This window comes from Schistocerca serialis, chromosome 8 (assembly GCF_023864345.2).
Source record: "Schistocerca serialis cubense isolate TAMUIC-IGC-003099 chromosome 8, iqSchSeri2.2, whole genome shotgun sequence".
Lineage (NCBI taxonomy): Eukaryota > Metazoa > Arthropoda > Insecta > Orthoptera > Acrididae > Schistocerca > Schistocerca serialis.
In genome coordinates this window covers 481,344,317-481,366,291 of record NC_064645.1, presented here as the reverse complement: position 1 = coordinate 481,366,291, position 21,975 = coordinate 481,344,317, and the positions used below count along the sequence as shown (strand labels likewise).

General features: G+C 39.7%; 1 protein-coding gene across 3 annotated transcripts in view; it reads right to left on the bottom strand.

Annotated features, from left to right (window-relative positions):
- LOC126417144 (polycomb protein Sfmbt-like) overlaps positions 1-21,975 on the bottom strand; it is a 299,440-nt gene that overhangs the window by 276,454 nt on the left and 1,011 nt on the right. The window lies entirely within an intron of this gene.

Here is a 21,975-nt window from a genome sequence, read left to right as displayed (position 1 = left end):
TGGTAGATACCAGCACCAAAGTACATCCTCTGTTCCTTGATATCCATAAGGCATTCGACAGTTCTGCACTGCCACATAATGAATTAGTTACGAGCACACGAAAAATCAGACCAACTGCATGACTGGACTGAAGTGCTTCTAGCAAACAGAGCACAGCTTGTCATTCTTGGTTGAGAGAAGTCTTGAGACATAAAGGATATTATACACTGATGCGGCACAGAGACTGCATGTAGGCATGTGTATTCAAATACAGAGATATACAAACAGGCAGAATGCGGCACTGCGGTCTACAATGGCGGTTTATCAAGATTTAAGTGAGTTTGAATGTGGTGTTATAGTCGGTGTATGAGTGATGGGACACAGCATCTCCGAGGTAGAGATGAAGTGGGGATTTCCTCGTACCACCATTTGACAAGTATACCGTGAATATCAGGAATCCAGAAAAATATCAAATCTCCGACATTGCTGTGGCTGGAAAAAGATCCTGCAAGAACGGGACCAACGATGACTGAAGACGGGACACAGGTGCAACCCTTCTGCAAATTGCTGCAGATTTCAATGCTGGCCATCAGCATATGTCAGCGTGTGAACCACTCAATGAAACATCATAAATATGGGCATTTGGAGAAGAAGGCCCACTAATGTACCCTTGATTACTGCACCACACAAAGCTTTATGCCTTGCCTTGGCCCATCAACAGCAACAATGGGCTGTTGATGACTGGAAACATGTTGCCCGGTCGGACGAGCCTCGTTTCACATTGTATCAAGTAGGTGGATGTGTGCGAGTGTAGAGACAACCTCATAAATCCATGGACCCTGCATGTCAGCAGGGGACTGTTCAAGCTGGTGGAGGATTTGTAATGGTGTGGTGAATGTGCAGATGGAGTGATATGGGACCTCTGATATGTCTAGATACGACTGACAGGCGACACGTACGTGTGCATCCTGTCTGGTCACCTACATCCACTCATGTCCATTGTGCATTCTGACGGACTTGGGCAATTCCAGCAGGAGAATGTGACACCCAACATATCCAGAAGTGCTACAGAGAGGCTCCAGGAACACACTTCTGAGTTTAAACGCTTCTGCTGGCCAGCAAACTCGCCAGACATGAACATTATTGAGCACATCTGGGATGCCTTACAACATGCTGTTCAGAAGAGATCTCCAGCGCCCCCCCCCCCCCCCCCCCCGTACTATTACAGATTTGTGGATAGCCCTGCAGAAATCACTGTGTCATTTCCCTTCAGCACTACTTTAGACATTAGTCAAGCCCATGCCACATGTTGCGACACTTCTGCGTGCTCATGGGGGCCTGCACGATAAGTGGCAGGTGTACCAGTTTCTTTGGCTCTTCAGTGTAGGTCCATTACTTTTCATACTACATACAAATGACAGAAAACAACATGGGAAGTTCCACGAGGCTTTTGCAGATGATGCTTTTTCAAACAGAGAAGTCGCAATGCTAAAAAATTGTAGCAAAATGGTAGTAGATCTGCTGAGGATCAAACGTTGGTGCAGGGTGCGGCAATTGACCCTCAACAAAAACAAAAGTAATGTACTATGTGCATACAGACAGAACAACCCATTATTGTATGATTACACAATTGCAGAACAACCACTGGAAACAATTAGTTTCACAAAATATCTAAGAGCAGATGTACGAAGTAATTTAAAATGGAAAGACCACATAAAACTTATTCACAAGAAAGACAGATAAAAGACAGATGCACTTACGAAATGCAGTTCATCAACAAAGGATGTAGCTTGAAAAATCCTCATTCAACCAAAACTTGAGTACTGTTTATCAGTATGGATCCGTATCACATAGGATTGATAGAGGAAATAGAGAAGATACAACGAAGACCGCACATTTTGTTCAATGTTTGTTTAGGAGGCACACAAGAGCCACAAAGAAATTAACCAACTCCTTTTAAAGTTAAAAGTTGCAAGAGAGCATACATTCCCAAAAGAGTCATCAAATACATTGCTTGCTCCTACATGAATCTCGCAGAAAGACCACGGACATAAAATTGGAGATATTCAAACCCACACGGAGCCTTACCACAATCACCCTTCCCGCAAACCATTTGTGACTAACAGGAAAGGGGTAAAGTGACAGTGATGCACAGAGTGCCGCCTGTCACACTAAACTAGGTTGCTTGTGGAGTACAGCTGAAATTTTGATGTGAATTGTCACATTCTAGTCTAGTCTGGGCAAACAATGGCTTAACTGTTTATATTACAACCATCTGATCAAAGAAATACGGAAATGTGAATATATCCAATCATCAAAAAATATATATATATATATATATATATATATATATATATATATTCTCAATTTTACCTGAATTCATCAGATGGGGTCCATTAAAAAGAACATGGAAGGATTGTGTATTACAGAAAGAATGGCAAAAGCAGCAAAGAAGTTGAAGATGGAAAAGCGGAATCCAGAAAAAAAAATTTGCAGGAGCTGCAAGAAAACATTGGATTTTTTTACCATCAAGATGTACCTGAATTTGCCCAAGTAACAAGAACTATTTGCATTTGAGCACACAAAAAATTTCAGGAGCAAAAGAACTTTTTACGCAATTTGAAAGTAACTGTTTTTTGCTTCCAGTCATGTTTTCAAAAAATCCAAAATGCTGTATAATTATGACAGTAGGTGCAGCACGTTAGCACACTGTACACAAATAATACATCAGCATGTAATACAATCACTAGTACCCGTTTTTTCTTTTAATTTTGCTACCACCATTTGAGTGACATAGGCCAGATAACAAACTAGTATGAAATACAAGTCCTTGTTGAAAAAGCACATCTGGTCAAACGGGCCAGATCTGTCATTAGTAAAAGTGAAAATATCTCCAAAATGCCTAAATACATTACGGAACCTACAGCACAGTTGCTATATGAAACTGTTAATCAGTGTTTATTTGTTAGCAGTTTCAACAATGTAGGGAAAGATAAACTGCTACTTACTGTAAAGATGGTACATTACATTGCAGACAGGGCACAATTAAGAGACACTTAAACTACAGCTTTTGTCCACAGCCTTCATCAGAAAAAGAAAGAGAAAGAGAAACACCCATGATTCAGGCACACACCTTGCTCATGTGAATAAATGGTGTGTGTTTGTTTTTCAGAAGAAGGCTGTGGCTGAAAACTTATATGTCCTCACTTTTACTAATGGCAGATCTGGCCTATGTCACTAGATATGCCTTTTTAAAAACGACTTTTATTTCATACCAGTCTGATATCTTTTGACATAAAAATAAATAAGTTTCTGTGCCTGAATCTGGCATAAGGCTGAAATATGGATCGTATAACAATAAAATAAAAATTATTACAAGTTATTACAAGCAAATGGTCACAGCAGCGCTCAAAAAACTATACCATGACTGTGGCTCCGGCCAAAATAAAAATAATCACTATCAGTAGTGGTATTTTTCTTTATGAACATATAATAAATTTTTGCTCTCTAACTTAACCAATACCAAAATGCAAATAGGTGTTTCAAGTAGACTGAAATACAGTCTTTTCTGTTGTGTTAACAATTACAGAATTAAATAGACCTATTTTAAGATGCAACACGCAGAATACAACTTGGCATTTTTCTGGGAGCAGAGAGCATGATGGAAGTCTTATGGCTTTGGATTGGTACAGATTACTTCTATTTGGTGCCATCCTTAACTAGGAAACAATGCAATGTATCATAGCAATACAACACTGTAGTGTGTACTGTGAATGCAGTGTTGATTCTGGTGGGCTGCTAGCCCTGTGTGATGGTGGTGGTGTTCATTTCCCCACCCAACACTTCCCCTCCCTCTGCAGCAGTCTTTGTGTCAGGTGGCAACTGCGTTCTTACTCCCCCAGGAAAGGTGCCAAGGTATGCTGTTCGAATGGTGCACTGTATCAAACATAGTGAAGTACAAAACATTTGGTAGTTTTGATAATTTGGGAGCCTGATAACATAGTGAACACATGCATAGGAAAAGTTTAAAATTCACTAATTCTCTGAAACGCAAACAAACAATGCACTGGCAAATGATCGTGTTTCCAGTGCCTTTTACTCACTGCCTGTTCCTTGTTAAAATATGGGAGAATTTTTGGGCAAGTCTAAAGAGTGTCTGTACCATGGCCACTACATTTTGATCTTCAGTTACATTATTTGTGGGTCCTGCATAAAAAGTTGTGTCAGGATACAAAGTCGCAAAATCGCTATTAAGTCAAGAACAATGACTTGCTAAACTTGGATTTTTTTTATGTATTTTCAGTTCCAAAGAAAGTGGCCTTTGTGAATGGTTCTAGTACCTACACTATGTAACATATGAAGCTGAAACTTGGCAGAAGTTCATGCATGTCTCTTAGGTACAATCTGTACATACATTGGTGTCCAAAATTAAAGCAACATACCGCAATTTCCCCAAATTGTGCTTAATTTACTATATAATCATATAAACTGCCAACAGATGTCTGTACCATAGTGTTCTGCACAGAAGACGGCATGCTGGTCAACGGACAACTACGCCAACAATGATATCAGTCCATCTATCAAATGGGGTAGGTGTTTGCCGGGTAGTCTCACATCCACAATCGTGTATACTGTCACCGATAGTGCAGTATACACACAGAGAAGACGCCTACAAGACACTCTGCTGTGGAGGGCCATAGGAAGAATGAAAGCAGGACAGTCGCAAACTAATGTGGCCCGGTGGCTTAATGTGAATCGTTCTATTGTTTCTCAGATATGGTGCCAATTTATAGAGACCAACACTGTGTGCCAAAAACTAGGGCAGGGTCAACCATGTGTCCATCAGAAAGAGAGGATCATTATTTGGCTGTAAGGGACAACGGTCCTGTCTTACTACACCAAGGAAACTGGCTTCTGACTTCGCCGCATCCACAGAACGTGTTGTACCGAGGCAAATGGTCTACAGAAGGCTTCAGCAGAGTGGTCTTTACTGTCGGAGACCTGCTGTATGTGTACCTCTGATGTGTCTTCACAGAAAGGAATGTCTAGAGTGGAATCATCAACATGCCACCTGGCTGGTCGAACAGGGGCAAATATTATTTATGCAGATGTGTCCTGATTTTGTCTAGAGTGTGATTCTCAATGGACTCGCATCTAGAGGGAACGTGGAACATGATTTCAAGACTCAAAGATTGTGGAAAGGGCCCAATACCAAGGAGGATGGACAATGGTTTGGGCAGGGATTACATTGATCACTTGAACATCTCTTCATGAAACTGTACGGCAAGGTTTAACTGCTGTCAGGTATCGTGATGAGATCTTCGGACCTGATGTGCAACTGTTGAGAGATGCTGTAGGCCCTATGGATGATAGTGCTCGACCTCGTAGAGCATGGGTAGCTGATGTTTTATTATAAACTGAAGATACTGCACCCATGACATGTCTTACTCATTCTTTCGATTTGAATCCCATAGAGCACATCTGGAACGCACTAGGGAGGCAGGTTGCATCACATTAGTTTCCACCAACCAGTCTCCAAGACTTGTGAGCTATTCTACAGGAAGAATGGGCATTATGCCCAAACACGAGATTGGTGACAACATCCCCAGCAAGCCTCAACGTTTTCAGATCTGTACTGCTGCCAGAGGTGGTCAACCCTATAATGAGCACATGAACCAACTGTTGGAATGTGTGGGGAAATCTGTTAAATTGCGAAACATGAGAACATTTCTGTCTACGTTATGCCTGTTGCAGTCCTGTATTCTTTACATTGTTTGTTCTTTACTCTCACCTGTTTAAATAGTTTTGTGGCAAAAGAAAAGCAACCTTGGAAAATTTCCATTTGTTGCTTTAATTTTGCACAGCAGTGTATTTAAAGAAAATAGAAGACAGTCAAGTTGGGAGCATCTTCCAGATCGTGTCACTTGACATCAAGTGATCCAGATGCAAGAGTAGACACAAATTCAACAATCTATTAGAGTATAATACATTTCTTGTTGGAAGTGATGTGGCATTTAAGAGTACCAAATACTTGTACACATACTCCATACCTTCACATGCAGAAAAATCAACTGAAAGATTTATCAGTATTTGAATCATACCAGGGAACATCAAAAGGTAACTCTGAACAGTAACAAGTAAATTTTAGTGAAATGAGCTGACTGGTGGAGGGAATAGATAAAGTTAACTTTATCTGAGTAATTTCTGTGAAGCTAACAGCATATAACAGATGGCCTTTTTCCCTGGTGCTGGAACACAGTGAAAGTCCGAACCAGATACGTATCTTCTATCTTTCTCTTTTTCTTTCTTTCTTTCTTTCTCACTAAACTTTACCGGTTACCAAGCTGACATAGAGAAACAAGCAAACAGCAAAAACTAGTATTTTCAATCAGAAATTATTTCTGCAGTAGCTACAGAGAAAGGAATGAGCAGTGTGGGACTAAGATTAGCAGAAAAGCAGTCCAGAGGAGTTGCCACAGACTTAGCTCCGGTCTCCTGAATATTCCTGGAATATGAATACTTGTAACAAGTGATTAGATGTCTGATATACTGACCTGCCTGTAATCACAAGCAATTTATAATTATCAAAAGCTGTACAGAAACAGTAAACAACTGTGGCTGCACCCAAGGTACAAAACCAATGACATAAACAAAATTCCATTACTCCACTCAAGACGCTAGTAACAAGAAAATTTTCAAACAAACATTTTCAATTGGTTGATAGCACTAGTATAAATAATGCAGTACAGAAAGGCACTTAAAGAATGTGTTTAATGAGAGTAGCACAAACTTTTGAGAGTCATACAGAATTAGTGTGCAGGCAAGGAACAAAATCTCTTGAGGAATAAACAAGACTGCAGAGAAATACTTCAGAAAGTTATATGTTGTGTATGAGCTGGGGTGTATGAAGTATGCCATGCTATGACAATGTGGAAGTATAAGACAAACGCTTTTTCCAGTCTTCTAGTTTTCCGTAATATTTGTGTTTTAAGTATCTGGGTACTTCCACCTTCCTCAAAACCACTGTACACCAACTGTTGTTTTTCAGTTACTACTTAAGAATTTCACTGTAGGTTAAGTAGAAAGGACAGAAAAATCGCGGAACAGGAGGCAAAGATTTGTGTCCTTAAGGCTGAATTAGAAATCGCGAATTTGGAATCATGTAAGCTAAGGGAGGAAAAGGACTCTGAGCACTGGGAAAAGGTAGCAAGAAAAGGGCAAAAAAGGGAAACAATTGATAAAACTTCTGAAATTCAGTTAGCAAATCAGTTTGGCTTGCTATCTGAAGTAGTGGAGGAAGGGCCTCATTCAGATGTAGTTGAATGTAGGTTGAAGCAGAATACTAGCTTAAAGAAATAAGACAGGTCGGGATCAAACTAGAATAGGAAAAGAAAAATTCTGCTTATAGGTAGCAGTCATGGGAGGGGTGTGGGGGCAACAGCTTCAGGAGAAATTAGGGACAGCACACCAGGTCACAAATTTTGTGAAACCAAGTGCTAGCCTTAGCCAGGTGACAGAAAACTTAGGTCAGCTATGCAAGGACTTTGAGAAGAAAGATCAGGTAATTATAGTTGGGGGAGCAGGAAACAGCCTGGCTATGAATCCAAGATATAGTATTAGGAGAGACCTGGATAAAATAGGAGCAGAAACTGTGCACATGAATGTGGGGTTTGTGGAGGTATTTCAGCACCATGATCAGCGCTGGGTAAACACTGCTGTAAGGCGTATTAACACTGAGCTGAACACGATGCTCCAGACACTGGCAAAGTCTCACATGAGTGTTGTTCCAGCTGATGCTATTGATAGGTGGAGTTACACTACACATGGCCTACACCTTAATAGGAAGGGGAAAGATAAGTTAGCTTCTCTAGCAATTCTAATATGAAAAGTGAACTAGAAGTGTTGTTAACAACATATAACTTAGAATCAGTGATCAATTTCCCTACACATATAGCTCAGGACAGTAGTACTCTAGTAGATAACGTATTTGTACAGCAAGAGGATGTAGAACAAACACATGCTTTCCCTGTGGTAAATGGATTATCTGGCCATGATGCACAACTGATTAACTTACAAAACCAACAGGGGGTACACTTCAGAAACCATTAAGTAAAAGTGTGAGGGTGCTTAACCCGGAACCTATACATCACTTCAGAGAAAGTTTAGGAAATGTTAACTGGGAAGATGTACATAATGAGCCAAATGCTAATGATAAATGCAGTATATTTCTAGATAAATTTATATCCCTTTTTGAATATTGTTTTCCAAAGAAAATTACTAAATGTAACACCGCAAACTTTTCAAAGAAACCTTGGATTACTACAGGTATTAAAGTGTCTTCAGAAACAAAAAGAAAACTGTATGAGACAGCAAGAACTAGTAAAGATCCAGGAGTAGTTTTACACTATAAAAGTTATTGTAACATACTGAGAAAAGTTTTAAGGAAATCAAGAAATATGTATGAGAAGAAATATATATGAGAAAAAATATATATGAGAAGATGAGGTGACTTACCGAACAAAAGCGCTGGCAGGTCGATAGACACACAAACAAACACAAACATACACACAAAATTCAAGCTTTCGCAACAAACTGTTGCCTCATCAGGAAAGAGGGAAGGAGAGGGGAAGACGAAAGGAAGTGGGTTTTAAAGGAGAGGGTAAGGAGTCATTCCAATCCCGGGAGCGGAAAGACTTACCTTAGGGGGAAAAAAGGACAGGTATACACTCGCACACCCGCACATATCCATCCACACATACAGACACAAGCATAACAACTCCAGCAATAAAATCAAATCAATATGGAATGTTGTTAGAAGGGAGGCAGGAAAAGTAATCACTGGGGTACGTAATATTAATGTTAAAGACAATGAGACCGTCTTAACCAACAGTACACAGGTAGCCAACGTATTTAACAATCACTTCTTAAGTTTAGGAGAAAAAATTGGTGAGAATAGTTCAAAAGAAAAAGCCAGGCAATACATGGAAGAGTCAGTTTTAAAAAATTGTAGTCAGATTAAGTTTCATCTAACAACCTCTTGTGAAATAAGGAAAATTATTAACTCTTTGAAAAATAAATGTTCTGTTGGAGTAGATGACATCTCTAACAAGTTATTAAAACAATGTGGAGCAATTACAGCTTATGTTTTGAGTCACATATGTAATGCATCACCGACTCAGGGTATTTTTCCAGACAGGTTAAAATATGCCATTGTCGGGCCTCTCTACAAAAAGGGGGAAACCACAGATGTCAATAATTACCGGCCAGTATCCTTGCTTACAGCATGTTCAAAAGTAATGTACTCAAGAGTGCTTAGCCATCTCAACAGTAATGGGATACTTAGTAAATCACAGTTCAGATTTCAGAAATGCTATTCCAGTGAGACAGCAATATACAATTTCACTGCCCACGTAATAGACTCTTTAAATAGCAAAATGTCACCAGTAGGAATATTCTGTGACTTATCCAAAGCATTGGATTGTGTGAACTATGACACTGTGTTACAGAAATTTCAATTCTATGGTATAAATGGAACAGCATATGAGTGGTTTAAGTCATATCTACAGAAAAGGAAGTAAAAAGTCGCTTTATATGCTTCACGTGATTCAAAGGAGTTTGCCACTTCATCTAACTGGGGTGAAATTACATTAGGTGTTCCACAAGGTTCGATCATGGGTCCCCTCCTGTTCTTGATATATGTGAATGACCTCCCTTCTTATGTGAAACAAGATGCTGAATTGACACTGTTTGCTGATGATACAAGCATTATTATTAATCCAGTAAAAGAAAGCCCAATAGAAAATGATACAAATAAGGTCTTTGGAAAAGTCATGAATTGGTTTTCTGTGAAAGGGCTTGTTCTGAACATTGAAAAAAAAACAGTACATCCAATTTTCTGCTGCAAAAAGTATAATTCCTTTCATAAACGTAACACATTAAAAGAAGTCAGTAGCCAGGGTAGAGCATACTAAGTTTTTGTGTGTACATACAGATGAGAATCTTAATTGGAAAAGTCATATTTTGGATCTACTAAAGCAACTAGGTTCAGCAACTTTTGCAATCACAATAATTGCCAATTTTGAGGATACAGAAATTAGTAAGCTAACATACTTTGCATATTTTCACTCTCTGATGTCATACAGAATAATATTCTGAGGCTACTCAACACTTAGGCAAAACGTATTCACTGCTCAAACGAAAAAAGTTAGAATAATGTGTGGGGTTCATAGTCACACATCTTGTAGGCATCTGTTTAAAAAGTTAGGAATTCTTACAACTGCTTCACAGTACATTTACTCAGTAATGAAATTTTTTCTCAACAACATGGACCAGTTTAAAATCAACAGCAACATTCATGATTACAATACCAGAAAAAAGAAAGACTTACACTATCCTTTACTTAACCTATCTTTGGCACAGAAAGGGGTAAAATATGCTGCTATAAAACTTTTTGATAAATTACCAGATGAAATAAAATGTCTGACAGACAGCAGTAATAATTAACAAATAGAAATCATACCTTCCTGACAACTCCTCCTATACCATAGATGATTTCTTGAATATGAGTAAATAAATCTAGAGATATAATATATGCATTTTGTGTCATTTAAAGGACTGGGATAGATAATAGAAATATTTAGGTATAAGGCTACAATGCAAAAGTTTCCTATGCGCATTTCTTGTGCCTTTGACAGGTTCTACATCATAACGGTTTTCCATGCTATTGATCAATGGAACACGTCACTAACTTACTAACTTTGACCTGTTCTATAATAAAAGTAATTTCCACTTTACAGAATGTAATCTATAGGACCAATGTAAAAATCAAATCCAATTACATATCAACAAAAATAATCATTGAAAATATAACGTAATTGCAAAGATACAAAATCTAATCACTTAGCAGCAGCAGAACAACACACATATAAAATTTACTACAATATGCTAGCTTTTGGAGCCAGTGGCTCCTTCTTCTTCTTCTGGCAGAAGGGTTGAAGGGGAAGGGAGAGAGGGTGAAGGACAAGGACTGGTGAAGTATATGAGCAGGGGTAGAGATCGTAAAAGTTTTCCAAAACCCAGGTCAAGAGAGACTTATCAGATGGGATGAGAAGCAAAGACATTGTCGGAGAAGGCACCGAACAGGATTTGTAACCCTGGAAGCTTAAAGCTGGAAGATAGGGTAATATGCAAGACAGAGATTACTGCTAAAAATCACACGAGTTAATAAGAGCGAAAAGCTAAGTGCATATTATGTGATAGAGGTGGGAGGGGATGGTGAAAAATAGACAGGTCAGAAAATGAAAGATGTAGAAAACTAAAACGGATTGGAGAAAGGAATAGTTACTGTGAAGGAATGCTGAGATAAAAGATATTAACATTAATTAAGGCCAGGTGGGTGGCATGTTGTAGCACCAGTTCCCTCTGCAGAGCTCTGAGAAACTGGTGCCTGGGGGAAGTATCCAGATGGCATGTGTGGTGAAACAAGGTCACAACTCTCATGTTGTAGAGCATGCTTCGCAATACAATATTGTATATTGCCAGTATACACCCTCTGCCTATGCCCAGTCATTCTAACTAATATCTTGATGGTAGTCATGCTGACATAAAAGACCGAAGTGTTTACATAACAGCAGGTATATGACGTGTCGTTTCACAGGTGCCTCTCCCTTTGGTAGTACGTGTTTTGCCAGTTACAAGGCCAGTATAGGCAGTGGTAGAAGGGTGCATAGCGCAAGTCTTGCAGCGTGGACAATTATGGGGGTAGGAGCCATTAGGCAGGGAGATGAGTTCAGAAGGAGCCTAGGGTCTCACAACATTACTGCGGAGATTTGGAGGGAAATGAAAAGCTATTCTAGGTGTGGTGGGTAGAATCTCATACAGAATGGCCTTCATTTCTTTGCCTTGAATACCAAGGCTGTATGGGAGAGAATGTTTGATACACAAAGTATGGCCACTCAAAATTTAAGTACTATTGTTTGTTAGTAGGTTTCATGTGAACAGAAGTGTATAGCTGGCTGTTGTCGAGGATGAGACACGCATCAAGGAAAGCGGCATGTCATTCAGAATAGGACCACGTGAAATTTAACTGGTAGAATGCATTTAGAGACTCCGGGAATTTTAGCAGGTCAGCCTCACCATCAGCCCATATGGCAAAGACGTCATCAATGTATCTAAACCAAACCAGGGGCTGAAGGCTTATGTATCCCGGGAAAACCCCTCCACCTGAGTCATGAAAAGGTTGGCATAGGAAGGAGCCATCCTGGTTTCCATGGCTGTACCCCTGATCTGTTCGTATGTCTGCCCCTCAATGGGGGAAACAACTACTACACGTTTGAAAAGCAGACACATAAAAGATCAGAGGTACAGCCATGGGGACCAGGATGGCTCCTTCCTATGCCAACATTCTCAAGGGTCACTTGGTGTGGGCTTTCTCTAGGGCCCATAAGCCTTCAGCCCCTGGTTTTGTTTAGATACATTGATGACATCTTTGTCATACGGACCATAGTTAGTCTGACCTATTAAAAGTCCTGGAACCTCTAAGTACATTCTCCCAACTAAATTTCACATGTTCCTATTTCAAATTCCATGCTACTTACCTTGATGTATATCTCATCCTTGACGAAAGCCAGCTACCCACTTCTGTTCACATGAAACTTACTAATAAACAACAGTACTTTCATTTTGACAGTTGCCATCCTTTCCAAGTCAAGCGTCCCCTCCCATACAGCCTTAGCATTCGAGGCAGACATATTTGTTCAGATGTATACTCTTTACAGAAAAACACCACATTCTCACCTCAGACTTCAATAAACGTGATTACCCCACCAGCCTAGTTCAAAAGCAGATGTCCTGAGCCATTGGATCCAATCACGATACTGCCGATCCCTCCAACTTAGGAGTACACCACTTGCCACTCAGTATTATCCTGGTCTTGAATGTATTAACTGACTACGTCGACAAGGCCATGAATTCCTAAAACAATGCCCTGCAATGAGGCCCAATCTGTCCGAGATTCTGCCCACAACACCTAGAATACTCTTTTGTCGCCCTCTCAATCTCCGTAATATCCTTGCCAGATCCTGTGCTCCTCCCGCACCCATCTCCCTGCCCTATGGTTCCTACCCCTGTGACTGTGCCCACAGCAAGACTTGCCAAGTGCACCCTCCTATCGCCACCTATACCAGTCCTGTAACTTGAAAAACGTATACTATCAAAGGGAGAGCCACCTGTGAAATGACATGTCATATAGCAGCTGTTATGTAAACACTTCTCAGCCTTTTACATCGGCACGACTACCACCAAGTTATCAGTTAGGATGAATGGGCCTAGCCGAGGCTGTGTACTTGCAATGCACAATATCCTGTTGCAGAGCAAGCTCTACAACATGACAGTTGTGACCTCGGTGCCTGTATCACCGCACGTGCCACGTGAATTCTTCCCCCAGACACCAGTTTCTCAGAGCTCTGCAGGTAGGAACTGGTGCTAAAACATGCCAACCACCTGGCCTTAATTTGTGATAAAATCTTTGATCTCAGTATTTCTTCATAGTAACTACTCCATTCTCCACACCATTTTAGTTCTCTATTTCTTTCATTTTCTGACTTGTCTATTTTTCACTATCTCCCTCCCACCTCCAGCACATACAATGCACTTAGCATTTTGCTCTTATCATCTCATGTGTGATGTTTTAGCGATAATCTCTGTCTTGCATATTATCCTATCTTCCAGCTTTAAACTCTAATCTCGTCCGGTGCAGTCCCCAACGATCAGTCCTTCCAGTAATTCTCTCCTGATCTGGGGTTCTGGGCAACTTTACCGATATTTACCCCTTTTCCTAAATCTCGCCAGTCCTTTTCCTTCATCCCTCTTCCTCACCCTTCTGCCAGAAGAAGGAGCCACTGGCTCTGGAGGATAGCATACTGTAATACCTTTTATGTGTGTGCCCTCCTGCCACCACTTGGTGAGCTGAGTATTTTATCTATATAATTGCATTAAAACCCAGTTATATACCCAACAGGGATAAAATTATGACAAGCAAAATGTCAACAGAAGAAGAATGGTAACAGGCTGAAATTTTTATTTTGGAACTTCCTGAATTACACAGTTACCTCTGTTATCAAAACCAATATTTTCAGTTTCGTGAACAATCTGTCAATGATCAACTTTCAGGCATGTTTAAATACAAATTACATTAATAACTTTTAGCTGAACTTGTTTCATTTCAATACAATAAATCATGCAAGTGACTTAGGAAACACATAATTAAGCAAAACTGTCTTTCATAAATCAATATTTAGCAATCACAGTGTGTGAGCACAACCCATTTTCTATTTCCTTACATAGCTGATTTGGTTGAAGAAAGGAGCCAATGCTCAAAAATATACTGAATCACATTATAGCATTATGTTGAACTTCATATTACGTAAATAATTTAGGTTAACAGATGTGTATCACTGAATAGCAGAAACACTGAGTCATGGAGTTCGTGTCTCACTCCAGTACACAGTTTTAATCTGCCAGCATGTTTCATAACAGTCCACACTCTGCTCCAGAGTGAAAATTTCATCCTGGAAACAACTGTCAGGCTGACTCAGCCATGTCTTCACAATATCCTTTCTTTAGGGAGTGCTAGTTCTGCAAGTTTCGCAGGAGAGTTTCTGTGAAGTTTAGAAGGTAGGAGATGAGGTACTGGCAGAAGAGAAGCTATGAGGACGGGTCATGATTCGTGCTCATGTAGTTCAGTTCATAGACCACTTGCCTGTGAAAGGTAAAGGTTCCAAGTTCGACTCTCAGTCCGGAACACAGTTTTAATCTGCCAGAAAGTTTCAAACCAAAGGGTGCTTTGCATTTAGTGCTATTCCAGGATGGCTGTTGTATGAACTAATAATGTTTTAGTTTTTTGTAATACATTTGACAAATGACACACATGCTCGTATGAGTCACAGATGCATTTTTACTTAGGTGTAGTTCAAGAATGCTCTATTTATACAAAATAAATGTGATAGGATTCCGATCAGTAGTCTTGTCTACATCTTTTGAAAAATTAAAACTGATTGGTAAAATTCTACAACTGAAAAGAAAGTTAATCATTTCAGTTCACCATGTAGGTTTTTAGACTGCAGAAGATACACATTTAATAAATTGCTACAGGCTAACAACAAAGAAAAGCAATGTGGAAGAACACATTCATGTTCTCTCCTGATTTGAAGAAAAACAGAGGAAGTGGTTATCACATATTATGTGAACCTTCTGTAAAGTTTGGAAGGTAGGAGACGAGGTACTGGCACAAGTAAAGCTGTGAGGACGGGGCGTGAGTCGTGCTTGGGTAGCTCAGATGGTAGAGCACTTGCCCGCGAAAGGCAAAGGTCCCGAGTTTGAGTCTTGGACCGGCACACAGTTTTAATCTGCCAGGAAGTTTCAACATATCACGGTATTTGGAAAAAGAATTGGCACAGCATACTAATCCTTATTAATAAAACCACAGTGTGTAACAGTTTATGCCTAAAAGCAACATACTATGCACACATAAATTCTGTCATCAGTTATGGCATAATATTCTAGGGCGCAAATGCTCAGAATATGGAAAATGTGTTCAACCTGCAAAAAATGAGTTACCGGAATAATGACCAAGTGTCACTAAGGGGCCCACTGCATAGAGCTATGTAAAAAATGGCACATTCTGGCAGTTCCAACCGAATACATATTCCAAACTGCAGTTTTTAATACAATAAACAAAGAGCATTATGCAGCAAACAGCTCCATATACGATGAGTAAATCAGATTCAGCGATTGCTTCTACCTGGATAGAATGACTAGAACAAAGACCCAAATCACTATATTTTACCTTGGAGTCAAAATATATAATTAACTGCTAAAGAGATAAAAAACATAAAGGAGATATACAAGTTTAAACTGTATCTTACAGAATATTCACTAAACTATAGTTTTTACTCCATTGTAAAATTATTATTATGGTCGCTGTGATCTCCAGTCCAAAGACTGGTTTGATGCACCCCTCCATGCTACTCTATCATGCGAAAGCCTCATCATCTCCGAATAAATACTGCAACTTACATCCTTTTGAATCTGCTTAGAATATTCATCTCTGGGTCTCCCCCTATGATTTTTACCCTCCACGCTGCCCTCATAATAAAATGGCGATCCCTTGATGCCTCAGGACATGTCCTACCAACCGGCCCCTTCTTCTTGTCAAGTTGTGCCACAAATTCCTCTTCTCCCCAATTCTATTCAGTACTGTCTCATTGGTTACACGATCTACCCATCTAATCTTTAGCATTCTTCCATAACACCGCATTTCTCTTCTTGTTTAAACTGTTGATCGCACATGTTTCACTTCTATACACGGCTACACTCCATACAAAAACTTTAAGGACAGATTCCTTGACATTTAAATCTATGCTTGATGTCAACAAATTCCTCTTCTCCAGAAACGCTTTCCTTGTCCCTGCCAGTCTACGTTTTATATCCTTTCTACTTCGACCATCATCAGTTATTTTGCTGTCCAAAGAGCAAAACTCATCTACTAATTTAAGTGTCTCATTTCCTAATATAATTCCCGCAGCATCACCCGACTTAATTCGACTACATTCCATTATCCTCATTTTGCTTTTGTTGATGTTCATCTTATATACTCCTTTCAAGGCACTATCCATTCCATTCAACTGCCCTTCCGTGTCCTTTACTCTCTGACAAAATTACAATGTCATAGGTAGATCACAATGTTTTTATTTCTTCTCCCTGGATTTTAATTCCTACTCCAAATTTTTCTTCTGTATCATTTACTGCTTGTTCAATATTAAATAACATCAGAGATAGGCTACAACCCCGTTTCACACCCTTCTCAACCACCACTTCCCTTTCATGCCCCTCAACACATGACTCCCACCTGGTTTCTGTACAAATTGAAAATAGCCTTTTGCTCCCTGTATTTTACCCCTGCCACCTTTAGAATTTGAGAGTGAGCATTCCAGTAAACACTGTCAAAAGCTGTCTACAAATGCTATAAATATATGTTTACCTTTTCTTAACCTATCTTCTAAGATAAGCAGTAGGGCCATTATGGCCTTGCATGTTCCTACATTTCTCCAGAATCCAAACTGATCTTCCCCAAGGTCAGCCTCTATCAGTTTTTCCATTCTTCTTTAAGGGATTCATGTTAGTATTTTGCAGCCGAGACTTATTAAACTGATAGTTCAGTAATTTTCACAGCACCTGCTTTCTTTGAAATTGAAATTATTATATTCTTTTAGAAGTCTGAGGGTATTTCACCTGTCTCATACATCTTGCTCACCAGTGTAACAGTTTTGTCACGGCTGGCTCTCCCAAGCCTACCAGTAGCTCTAACAGAATATTGTCAATTCCCAGGGCCTTTTTTCAACTTAGGTGTTTTCATGCTCTGTCAAATTCTTCGCGTAGGATCATATCTCCCATCTCATCTTCGTTGACGTCCTCTTACATTTCCATAATGCTGCCCTCAAGTATATCAGTCTTGCATAGACCCTCCATATACTCCTCTGCCTTCCTGATTTCCCTTCTTTGCTTAGGACTGGATTTACAACTGTGCTCTCGATTTTCATACAGGTGGTTCTCTTTTCTCCAAAGGTCTTTTAATTTCCCTATAGGCAACATGTACAAGGGTCATTCAATAATTAAAGAGACAAATTGGTCAGGGGAAAAAACTGTTAGCAGGGAAAGTTAGGTACTTTTATTGCTTTAAGTTGGCATCGCTGGGATGAGCCCTGATCAACTGACGTATCAACATTGTTTTGTTTATAACCTCAAAAATACATTTCAAGATGGCGAGTCTGCATGAGACATGCACATTAGTTGAACAACATTCTGTTATTTGTTTTTTACTTGATGAAAACGAGGAACTGTATACTGTAGAATGTGTAAAGTTTATTGTGAAGGTTGTATGAATCGTGCAAATTTTTACAAGTGGGTAGAGCAGTTCAAAAATGGTCGCGGTCCAGTGACTGACGAGAACCATTCTGGCCAACCAGTTGCAGTTTCAACTCCCTCATTTGAAAGTCCAACTGATGACATTATTTGTGTCGACCACTGTGTGACTGTAGAAATTATAGTTGATATGGTTCAAGTTAGTACTGGTACAGTTCATAACATTATTTGTAAGAAGCTGAAGTACCGCAAAACATGTGCAAGATGGGTCCCAAAGGAGTTCACGCAGCAACACAAGGAAACAAGGTTGAGAGTGTGCACAGAGCTAACGGAACGTTATGAAAGAGAAGGTGAGCACTTCCTCAACAAAATTTTAACTTGTGATGAAACTTGGGTTCACTATTATGAGCCACAATCAAAAAGAGAAAGCATGGAGGGAAAGCACACCAACTCCCTGTCAAGAAAAAAATCAAAACCCAAGCATCAGCAGTGTTTTAGGATGCTCAAGATCCAGTTTTTTTGTGATTATCTCAAAGAGCAGTGAACAATGAACAGCCAATACTACTCGCATTTGCTTTTAAACAAGGTGAAGCCTGCCATGAGAGAGAGATGTCGTGGATCTCAGAGGAGAGGTGTAATTCTACAGCAAGACAACACACATCCTCATACAGCTCAACTAACCCGTGCAACCACTGACAAAATGGGCTGGGAAGTACTGCCTCATCCCCCTTACAGTCCTGATTTAGCACCTAGTGATTTCCATTTGTCTGGTGAACTGAAGGAGACATTACATGGAAAAAGGTTCCAGGACAACGAAGACGTGAAAAAGTTTGTGGGAAATTGGTTCAAACATCAAGATAAAGATTTCTTTGCAGCCGGAATGAAAAAGCTTGTAGCACATTGGAACAAGTGCATAAATGTCCGAGGGGATTATGTTGAAAAGTAGAAAAAGTATTGTTTTGTAAAAACAAACTTTTTTTCTCCAGACCAATTTGTCTCTTTAGTTACTGAATGATCCTCTTATCTTACTCCTAGTGACATTTGCTTCTATGTCTTTACATCTGTAATGGTTCATTATTACATTTGTCCTTTAGCCATTCCTACTTAGCAATTTAGCACTTCCTTGCTACCTCATTTCTGAGATGTCAATATTCCCTTTTGCCTATTTCATTTACTGCATTTTTGTATTTTCTCCTTTCATCAATTAAATTCAATCTCTCTTCTGTTACCCGAGGACTTCTACTAGTCCTCGTCTTTTTACCTACTTGATCCTCTGCTGCCTTCAATATTTCACATCTCAAAGTTACCCATTCTTCTTCCAGCATATTCCTTTCCCCTGTTCTTGTGAACTGTTCCCTAATGTTACCTCTGACACTCTCTACAACCTCTGCTTCTTTCAGTTTACCCAGGTCCCATCTTCTTAAATTCGTATCTTTTTGTAGTTTCTTTAGTTTTAATCTACAGTTCATAACCAATAAATTGTGGTCAGAGTCCGCATCTACACCTGGAAATGCTTCACAATTTAAAATCTGGTTCCTAAATCTCTGTCTTACCATTATATAACCAAGCTGAAATCTTTTGGTGTCTCCGGGCCTCTTCCATGTATACAACCTTCTTTCATGATTCTTAAACCAAGTGTTAGCAATGACGAAGTTATGCTCTGTGCAAAATTCTACCAGGCAGCTTCCTCTTTCATTCCTTACCCTCAGTCCATATTCACGTACTTAATTCCAGTCCCCCATAACTATAAAATTTTCGTCTCCCTTCACTACATTAATGCCACCGGCCTTGCTGCAGTGGTAACACCATTTCCTGTCAGATCACCGAAGTTAAGCACTGTCGTGTTGGGCTAGCACTTGGAAGGGTGACCATCTGCTCTGTCGAGCGCTGTTGGTAACTGGGGTGCACTCAGCCCTTGTGAAGCAAACTGAGGAGCTACTTGATTGAGAAGTAGCGGCTCTGGTCTTGTAAACTGACATATGGATGGGAGAGCGATATGCTGACCACATGCCCCTCCCTATTCACATTCAGTGATGCCTGTGGCTGAGTATGATATGGTGGCCCGTCGGTACCGTTGGGCTTTTCCGAGGCCTGTTCGGACGGAGTTTCACTATATGAATGAATTCTTTTAACTCATCAGACGTTACCTTCAATTTCTTCATCATCTGTGTAGCTAATCTACACATAAACTTGTACTTTTGTGCAAGTGTGGGCTTCGTGTCTATCTTGGCTACAATATGGCATTCACTATGCTGTTTGTAGTAGCTTATCCACATTCCTATTTTTTTTATTCATTATTAAACCTACTCATGCATTACCCTCATTTGATTTTATATTTATAATCCTGTATTTATCTGACCAGAAGCCCTGTTCCACCTGCCACCAAACTTCACTAATTCCCACTAACTTCAACCTATCCATTTCCCTTTTTAAATTTTCCAACCTACCTGTCCGATTAAGGGATCTGACATTCTACACTCCGGAGCGTGCAACGCCAGTTTTGTTTCTCCTGATAATGACATCACCCTGAGTAGTCCCCATCCGGAGAACTGAATGGGGGACCATTTTACCTAAGAAGACGCCATCATCATTTAACCATACTGTAAAGCTGCAAGCCCTTGAGAAAAATTACAGGTGCAGTTTCCCCTTGCTTTCAGCGGTTCGCAGTACCAGCACAGTCATGCTGTTTAGGTTGATGTTACAAGCCTGTTCAATCAATCATCCAGACTGTTGCCCCTTTTTCAGGAACCACACATTTGTCTGGCCTCTCAACATATACCCCCTGTTGTGGTTGCACCTATAGTACAGTTATCTGTATCGCTGAGGCATGCAAGTCTCCCCACCAATGGCAAAGTAAATGGTTCATTATTACAAATAAATAAGTCACATGACGAATTACAAAATATGCTATTGTTATCTGGGCAGCACAATTCACCCCTTTCTGTGTCAAAGTTAGCCATAACCCAGAATAGTGAAGATCACACTTTCTCATAGTATTGTAGCTATGCACATTGCCTTTGCTTACACACACATTTGTGCAATGAATACTTGTTCCCCTAATCACGAATTAGGGTCTACTCCAAAATATGCTGCTACACAAGAGCATCAATGAAAATGGGCATCTTACGCTAATTTATTGGTGTGCCTACCACAAAAATTTGCAATAACCCTAATAGCACAAGTTCATTTAAATTTACTTACTTTGGCCAGCTGACAACTTGTTTCCGCATAGGACTGACTGTACACTTACAATTAACTACAGTTCGTAAGCTCTACATCATGATCTAATGATGGTATAGTCTAAGTTCATTACATGATCAAAAAAAACTGAAGAGATCGAGGCCTACACAATGTTATTAATCATATTCATTATTACTGCAGATCCCTACCAGAAACTTATTTCCTTCCAAAATAAGTCTTGACTTTTGCTTACGGTCATGCACGTCACTAATACACCCAATGCATGGTTCTCATGTGCATACTGCCCAAGCAAACTACGTTGACACTCAGAGTGGTAGGTGATGCGAAGGACCGTACATGGGAAACGTCTTTACAGTAGCTCCCATCAGTCACAGCACCGAGTGTAAACTTAATTCGTGCAGACAATACATTTACTGCTCGTCATACTGATCTGAAGATGACTGATACCACAAACCCCCTCCCTACAGTTGAAATATGTAACGCACATATATCTAAAGTAATTATATCTGAAAATAAAAACTGTGTTATCATGTGGCAAACAGAGAGAAAAAAAAATTATAGCAGAACCATGGCTGGTGCAAATTTAGGGAAGAAATAATGAGTAGTGGGAAGAGCGTGATAGTACACCCAAAATTATACCAGTGGAAAAACATAATAATGCAGCATACAATTAGAAACTGCATAAATAAATTCATAAATATGAAGTTCCTTACTGTGAATTGCTATACTTGTGAAACTAAAATAATTTACAATCTCAGTAGAGTGAATGTATCTCCACATTAGATAGCTTTTATATTTGCATGGGTGTCACACCACTGAAAACATCAAAAATGACCAAATGCTCATAGCAAATTGATCTCTGCTGTACAGTGAAAA